The sequence below is a fragment of the Aegilops tauschii genome, chromosome 5 (assembly GCF_002575655.3).
Source record: "Aegilops tauschii subsp. strangulata cultivar AL8/78 chromosome 5, Aet v6.0, whole genome shotgun sequence".
NCBI classification, from domain to species: domain Eukaryota; kingdom Viridiplantae; phylum Streptophyta; class Magnoliopsida; order Poales; family Poaceae; genus Aegilops; species Aegilops tauschii.
The window spans coordinates 499,230,224-499,239,124 of record NC_053039.3 but is presented as its reverse complement, the minus strand read 5'-3'; the positions used below and the strand labels follow the sequence as shown (position 1 = coordinate 499,239,124).

At 44.1% G+C, this 8,901-nt stretch overlaps 1 long non-coding RNA gene across 5 annotated transcripts; it reads right to left on the bottom strand.

Annotated features, from left to right (window-relative positions):
- Positions 1–1,624: 1,624 nt before the first annotated feature.
- LOC109759143 (uncharacterized) lies at positions 1,625–4,716 on the bottom strand. 5 transcript variants are annotated; one of them, XR_005758106.3, is made up of 6 exons: positions 3,995–4,710; positions 2,956–3,022; positions 2,663–2,879; positions 2,423–2,483; positions 2,119–2,218; positions 1,625–1,954 (listed from the first exon to the last, which is right to left on the bottom strand). It is a non-coding gene; the product is annotated as an uncharacterized lncRNA (long non-coding RNA). The 5 variants fall into 5 exon arrangements; XR_006664604.2 differs by having other exon boundaries at positions 2,663–3,787; positions 3,995–4,716; XR_005758108.3 differs by having other exon boundaries at positions 2,581–3,022; positions 3,995–4,711.
- Positions 4,717–8,901: the final 4,185 nt, after the last annotated feature.

Below are 8,901 nucleotides of genomic sequence, written 5' to 3'. Positions count from 1 at the left end.
TAACGCTCTAATTACCCACCACTGCCATTGGTTATAAACACGTTTTGACTCAACGCTATCCCTTGAAATCTGCCATGTAATTAATATCCTACCATTTCCGTGAAAAAGTAATTGATATCTTACCAAATACCAACGTGCAACAGATATATCTTGCCTAATATAACATGCAACTAATATCCTACCTAATATAAACGTGCATTGCACGTACATGATTACTAGTAATACTAGGAGAATGCCCGTGCGTTGCCACGGGCTTTTTAGTTGTTTGTTTTGATTGCATATATATACATGTATTGTTGTATATAACTCGGTGAACTTTTAGTCCCTTCCACAATATCGTGTCAACACCCTTATTGATGGATTCTTTTTGAACATAGGCATAATACATCTCCATCACTCTCATACTCTACAAAAATAAACATATAAAAATACACTTTTTTGTGTTATCATGTGCAAAAAATATATAAAGAAGCACAATTATTTGTATTCATCTCTTCCAATTGTATAAGACTCGATGAGTTTTCAGTCCATCCATCATAAAGCTTTTCCAATCAATATTTTGAAAGCATCATCGAAAGCCATCAATTTTTATCTACATTCTATAAAAGTGAATATATATATAAACACGTATAAGCCCATATATAATATATATATTCATTTTCCCTCAAAACAATTCATTATGTCGCAGTGAGTGGCATCGTGTTTTTTTAGTACAGTGAGTCGCATCCCATTTTTAGTAAACTATAGACTCACCAGTAAATCACTTGTTGGTCATTATGTTTCAGAAATGACTTGCTAGAGTATGTGATATTTTTTGCTATGTAAAAAAGATGTGACATTAATTTCCCTCATAGCAAACAATTGCTTTTCCCTAAGAAAAGGAAACAACTTCTCCGTTTCTTCCCATCTTAAAAAAAATAGTTCACTCTCTGACTCTCACCGCATGGCACACCGCTCACACTCACATCTCGTTATCCTGGCTTGCTCTCTTCGCCACATCGTTGTTGCTGCCATCACTGCCGCCTCCCCACAACGCCACGTCATTCAGCCCGCACCTTCCTTTCACCATTGTCTCTTCTTCCCTCCATGGCATCCCCCCCCCCCCCCCCCCCCCCCCCTTCCTCGGCATCCCAGGCCGATTCCCGGTGCAAGGAATGCAAACTATGGTAGCTGAGGGCGACCAGCAAAATGTGCTTTTGCTTCCATGATATACGACATGATATATATATTCGAAAATGATATATAGCATGCAATTTTTTCGCCTCATTTTTTCTTTAAAAAATATTGTCGAGATATGTGCCCGTGGGTTGCCACGAGGCCAAACTTCATTGGGATAAATCGTGAAGAGAATTGGCCAAACTTTATTGGGACAAATCCTGAAGAGAATCAATAACCAAACTTCATTGGGACAAATCCTGAAGAGAATCGGCCAAACTTTATTGGGACAAATCCTGAAGAGAATCAATAACCATTGCCCTGCACCGCCTCGCTCTCCATGAAAACTGTCGGTTTGCAGAATTGGAGTGCGGTGACGACCTACTATGGTACATCTTCAGCTCCACCCCCACTCATGATCAGCCTGCTGCCATCTATGGAGTTGTACACTATCTCTTGAAACATGGTGTGAATAAATCAGAAGGCGAGAACAATTAGCTTAGATTCAAAATGCTAATACAATCCTGTATATAGTATAGCCCAATTTCTAACTATTCTATGTAGCATACTGCAGTACGAGGAGACACGATATAACGATCCCATAGTCACACATCGATTTACACAATGAGAGGTTCAAGCCCGAGCCCAAAGTAGAAAGACATGTAGTTATGCATCTCCAACCACTACGCAGGTCTCCAAAAATCATTCCCTGATGTTGTGCAAGCACCAATTGGCCATAGTCAGGTGGATCCTGTTGGATACACTCTTCCACAACCAAGCATAATAGCTTCCTCCGTTCCTAAATATAAGTCTTTTCAGATATTTTAATATGGACTAGATATTTTAATATGGACTACATACGGTATGTAGTCCATATTAAAATATCTGAAAAGACTTATATTTAGGAACGGAGGGAGTATGTATCAAGAGCAACATTTTAAGTCAACAGCTCGTGTAATCTACCTTCATCAGCTGGCATGCTTTGATTCTTTCTCAAAAACAAAGGATTTACATTGGGAAACTTCAGAGAAAAAGCAATTGATTATTTCTTCTCATTTCAGACCTGCAAAGGAACAAAAAGTGAACAAAAATATAATGTCAAATATTAGGGTAACATTCACAAGATAAACTACAAAATTTATATTGAATTTAGTTGCATAAGCGATAGTATGTGATAAACTGATAACATGGGTGCTTAGAAGACCAGTTATTAGCTCTAACTGCTGGACACCATTTTTAACACAAAACAAAGCTCTCCTTCTAGTACCTGAACAAAAATGCACCCGATCCTCTAGATTTCAATGGAAGAACTCTGAATTTATGTCACTCTGAAAGTCAGTGAAGAAGTACGTTAATTAGCTAGGTGACAATATCCACTGAAAGCCTTTTTGCTCCATGAGCAGCAACGAAAATTGAAATACGTACAGTTGAAAAACCATCTCTGATCCAGCCAGCAGGCTATTTAATTTCTTATGACCTTGTAAGAAGATGTGATTAACCCATGTACCTTTGAATAGCACGTATCCTGTATTGACATGTTGATCGAAGCTGAGATTGCCCAAGAATCCGCACATCTCCTTGACCATGTGCACCACAAATCCCATGGCACCGTTGGCAACGACGCGGGTAGCTAGCGGGACACCCTCCATCCTACCGAGCCTCTCGACGAGCTCTCTGACTGTCGCACCCAGATGTCCTCGTGCTCGTGGTAGCGCACGCTGTCTCTGATCCATGAACACATACACAAGTCAGTTTGTGGAGACAACATGAACAAATAAAAGTTGAGGATAACTCTGTCACTCCTTATGCTGGCCTCAGCTCAGTTCGCCGCTTCAGCACCTCTAGAGCCACATATTATAGGCACTCCCTACAATAACCATGAATCGCTCACACGCATTTCTTTTGGTTAAAAAAATCAAATTTCAGTAGCTTTACAGATATAGTAGTAAATTGTAGATACAGTGTGAACAAAGGGGAATTGTTGAGGTTTCTTATCCACTATGAATTCTACAGACAATCAACCAAATTAATTAGTCAGCGGGCTTGAAGAGGACAAACAAGCCAAAATTAGTGGCCTTGAGAGACGGGTTACCCAATTGTTCAAGAAGAAGCTCAGCCAAGGCGTCGAGCAACTCGTGTGGCTGGCTTAAGTCTAATTTAGAAACACATTCGCCAATGCATTGATGAATATGCTGAAGCCATCTTCAGATCACTTGCATCGTCATCAGGAACGATGGCTTGAATCAAGTAAATCTCAGGCATCATTTTCAGAACAGAAGCGATTGGCTGCAATTGTTTACTTAAGCAAATATCTAAAGTTTAACGTAGTCCAACTTCACTCCTGAATCTTGTTTAGCAATAATAAAATCATTTGCTGCTCTTGTTCTTTAAATACACATGTACCCTATGATGAGACTGAATGCTAAATAATTCAGAATGACTGTATTACAAGCTAAAAATCTTAACTGCTCAAGAATTCGTATAAACTGTCCATTTAAAGAGGACATGGTGAACTTTTAGATGGAATCAAAAAGGACATAATATAAACCCAGGTGCAATAATTGATATCTATATTTTATTGGGTGATGAGGACATGTAGGCTGCACCATACGAATCTAAAAGCAATTGGATTCTGCAAGGAGGCAAACAAATCGCTATGTGAGAATGACTCTTTCCTCGATAATGGTTGTTTTTATGTTTCGAACAAAACAACGGCAAAGCTTATAAGACCTTGTTTGGTCTGATCCTATGAGAGAATGTAAGCCCTGCCCAAATTGAATAACACTATAGAGGACTAAAAAACAGAGTGCAAATTCAGGAGGACTAAACCATTACATACCCAGTGGTCGCTCACATCGACTACCTTAGCCCTGCGCCGTTCTCCAACAGCACATCATCCATGGCCATGGCCTCGCACAACGTCGTCCAGCGCAGCAGCGATGCCTGCTGCACACGTTCCAGTTTACGCTCCCCACATGCCGCAAAAGACCAACGAAACACATGCGTGCACGAATCATAAACAAGGTGGCCCAAATCAGTGGCAATTCAAGGCCAGCAGTAGCAAAAATCATGCATAGAATTATAAAAGGAAAGATCATGCATATATATATATATATAGAGAGAGAGAGAGAGAGAAGAAACACTAATAGACATGATTTTGAGGAACCGCTTCAGCAGCTCCACGTCCGTGGTCACCGCGGCCCGGGCGGCGGCAGTCCTTGTCCTCGCACGAACTGGCTACGCACGGCGTCGGCGCCGCTCTTCCCTGCCCGCAACTCGACCACGCCCTGCCCTGCCCTGGGGTTCCACAAGGCGGCGGCGGCGTCGTCCCACGAGTAGGGCGCCTCGGAGGTCGGTGGAGGAGGAAGACGGTGCGGCGGCCCTCTCTTCTCGGACCTCGAGATGGCGATTGAGGACCTCAGGTGGGGATGGAAAGGAGAGATGCGTGTGTGGTGAGGGGGTGAGACACCGGCGGCGGCGTATGGAACCCTAGCCTGGGGTCGGGGCTCGGGAGGAAGAGATGCGAGGGGAAGGGGCACGGGTGGGTGGGGATGCGAGGGGGCCTCACTACTACATTTTTCGTTCGCTTTTTTTTTCGTTTGAGGGGCCTCGCTACCTGTGGTCCGGTTTTTCTTTTTTTGTGTGTTAGGTGCAACGGCATCGTTGCCTGGGAGGTGGGATGAGGACGAAAAAAACCAGGAAAGATGGGACAAAAATTAATCGACGAAGACTATCAACTGAGACATTAGGAGTAGAGATGAGGCAAGTGCGTTCACCACGCAACCGCCAATTCCTCACTGTTGCTGCCACCACCAGAGGGCAAGGTGGATGCCAGCAGTGGAAGAGCTGCTCATCGCCTCCTTGTGCAATACTCAAGCAGCAACGTAAATACCTTCAAATCACCCAACTTGTTGTACATTGCTCGCCTCTCACTGGCTTTATAAGCTCATCAGGGCACCTACTGTAGGAAGATCGTTCGAAATGTGAAGGTAACTCTCATGGTTGTCGTCATCCACCTTCCAACCACCTGCTAGTGCTGGGACATCCAACTTGTCATCACGGTACAAGGACATAGCTTCTTCAGAGTCTTGTAGAGTATAGGTAAATAAATTATTCAATGAATTACAACACCATAGTTCAGATGTACACATCCAATATAATGACTCGGATAAAAGTAGGGAGCATACTGATAGTAAGTAAGTAGTGATCTAAACGCTCTTATATTAGTTTACGGAGGGAGTACCTGATAAATATACACAAGGCCAGATGCAAACTCAGGGGGGCTGTATCACAGTGTTTGACATCGGACATGTAGTGTGTTCGCATCAGGAATAGCCTTAGAGCCATGGGATGGTACAGAGCAATAATCTACAACGACAACAATAAAATAGTCAGGTTCAACTACAAGCAAATGATATATATAGTTTAACTGGAAGTACACCAACAAAAAATTAAGAGATTCAACCCCACTTACATCTTTCATGGTGAAGAAGTTTTTTTTCTACTTTTGCCTTCTTCTGGCCGTTGTTGTTGACCAAGCCATTATGCATCTAGCATTTGACCTCATTGTTAGGATTCACTGCCCGGCTTTGCGCCAGCTCGTTCCCATGATGTGCAAAGGTCAAATATTTTCCTCCACCATGAATATCAAACGCTTGGCCTAAATAATGCCTGCTCATTGCACTGCACTGAGTGAATTGTAAAAAAAATCGACATTGAAGGCTAGGGTTGCGGGAACCACAATTCTACAGTTTTGTGCCAAAAACCACTAATTCCGAGGCTAATTTTTTGCAAAAAACACTAGTTGGCGGCTTTGGTCATTTTGATGACGATTATGACATGTGGGTCCCGCTTTTGCCGACGTGGCATAACGGTTCATAGGCGACGCTGTTAGACGGAGGATTTTACATCAATACCCTCCTTGTAAAAATTTAAAAGCAATCAAGCCCCTGCCTCCTCGTCTGTCCTTTCCGGAGGCCGACGTGCCATGGGCACCGGAGGGCCGGCTTCCCCACAGGAGCAACAGCTGCCGCGGGTGCCGGAGGGCCGGCTGCCCAAGCCTTCCTCCAGCTCTGTCGCGCGCGCTGCCAGCTCCACCCTCCCTGCTCGCCGTCTCTGTCTCCGACCACGGCGGCGCCTTTGCCCAGGCGCTGCTGCAGTTCCGGCCAGAGCAACAACAGGTCCAGGTCGCGAAGAAGTCGGCGAAGCAGCGGCAGACGGCGCGGAGCGACGAGAGGGAGACTCGGGGCACGCGGCGGAGATGGGGACTGCGACGGGGACAGAGATGTGGCGGTCAGGGTCGATGGGGATGCAGGCCTTGATGAGCCACGAGATGCTATGGGTGTGGCAGTTGTCCTCGGCCATGACAGTGGCCTTGGGAGCTCGCCGGAGTGAATCGGGTTCGCGCTGCTACATTAGCTGAGGCTTAGTACTACTACGAGGCCATGGCTGGACCGTCAATGTTCGGGCGTGGATTTGGGCGGCCGTGAGCGACGCATGCTATTTTAGAGAGAGAAGAAGGAGAACCGGCCACGGTGGAGCACTGCGTCCGCCCCGTTGCAAGCACCCACATGAGCGCCGCCGGCGTTGACGACAGAGACACGTGCGGGAAGTCAGCGGCATGTACATGCAATGGGGCTGATTGCGTTTTTCTTTTTGATTAAAGGGTCTCTATGTAAAAAGTAGGGACTATTTTGTGAATTTTAGAACAAAGCCCATCTAACACCGTCTCGCGCGAATAGTTACGCCACGTCGGCAAAAGTGGGACCCACATGTCATAATCGTCATCAAAATGACCAAAGCCGCCAACTAGTGTTTTTTGCAAAAAATTAGCCTCAGAATTAGTGGTTTTTGGCACAAAACTGTAGAATTATGGTTTCCGCAACCCTAGCCTTCAATGTCGATGTTTTCTGCAATTCACTCCACTGCACTCAATATGCAATCCTGGTCTTCCACGGCACCAAGAACTTTCCCCGAATGGCTCACCCTTCTTAGCGCACTCAACAAAAAAATGAAATGTTGTGAAGGATAGCACTTAACTAAAGGAAACGATAATAAAAATTTACCACGAAATAAAAAGGGCAAAATAGTAAGCACCTTCCGTAATGCAAAATATGCAGGATTGCACTATCTTGTATCAGCACAAATCATAGGGACAACTTAGTTTTACAAATTAATCATGTATTTTTGTTGTCACTATTTATTTCACGAAGAGCATCAGAAAGACAAAGACTGCACTGGAGGTCTACTAATGTAAACTCGCATAAGTGATAAAATGCCGCTGAAAGCATAAGGCATTTCAGTTTCTTCTAAGCACAATGCTTACATGATACTACCTCTGTAACTAATATAAAACCTTTTTTGACACTATGTCAGTGTCCAGAAAAGTCTTATAGTAAGTTACGGAGGGAGTACTTTCTGGATTAAATACAGATACAAAAAAGAGTCGGATATTTAGGCTTGGAAAAGCTAGCCTCGCATTTATGAGAGATATAAAAAAATAAGTAGAATAAGCCATTTGCCATATCTTTATTCCTTTTTAATTAGAGAGATAGCTTCAGAAACTACAAAACTAACAAGTCATGAGCCTCTAATCATAGACTACATTTGAAAATGTTCAGCACCATTGATGCTTGAGTCCTAAAGCAACTTGTAGAGTTGCAGTCCCTCAAGTATTTGGTCTCTGTATTTTTCTTGTTTTTTTAGTACCTTATTTCCCATGCTTATTCTATACCAATTCCCCTCCATCCTCGAGTTACCGTGGTAGCTCATCTCCTCCCTTTTGCTGCTCCAAGTGGTAGCCTTGAAAATGCCAATTTATATTGTGTTCTTGCATTGCTATGTATGTAGTTCTGATCAATCACACAAATACCTAATAAAAGCCAAAAAGAAAACTAAAGTGAAATATCTGGGAATATGAAAATCACAAGAAAAAATAAATAAGATATACCATGAAAAAGTTGAGGGCATACATAATTGAGTGACTGGAACCTCACACATGGTTATCTGTGCATACAACAGAGCTGGTAATGCACTGGCGTGTGTGCATGAATGTACCTTCGAAAAGCGTGAAATACAACTCAAACCTCTAGGCAAAGCACAGCTATAACAAGTTCAACCAAGCCACTTGTCATCCTTATCTAGTCCATTGTGCGTGTATCCCTGGTAGTTCACCACAGTAAACCGTGAGTGGAGACATAGAGCTGGAACAAGAATGGTAGGAAAAACAGCAGCAGAAGATCACAAACATTGGCCCATGATGCAAAAATTGTAGTGCAGTTGGATGCGGCATGGAACAACACTGGCACAAACAACAGATACAGTGCATGCACACAGCTCTCCAAGGGGCCAAGAATGCCATCACTGTCCTGCAATGGAGCGTCCTGTTTTCAGTTATTGAAGCTGAAAATACGGGGTATAGAGAAGAGCCAATAGAAGACCATGAAAAATGTGGCAAGGTAGTAGGAAGCATTACCCATGCCGACTGCAGACACCACTGCCCATGTGAAGACTGCAGGTGCAGCGATAGGCACGCACGCAAAGAGGTGCTCGAGCGCCGCAACCTGTTGGAAGACGCCCGTTGTGCCCACCTGACCGAGTCCTGCGGTGGACCGAACGCGCCGCGCACGTCGCACGCAGGGCGTGCGTCCGTTGCGCACGATCTCCCTCTCGGACGGCCTCGCCTGTTGTAGCTCATGTGTATATATATGTGTAACTGTGTGTATGATGAATATACGGTGAATTACA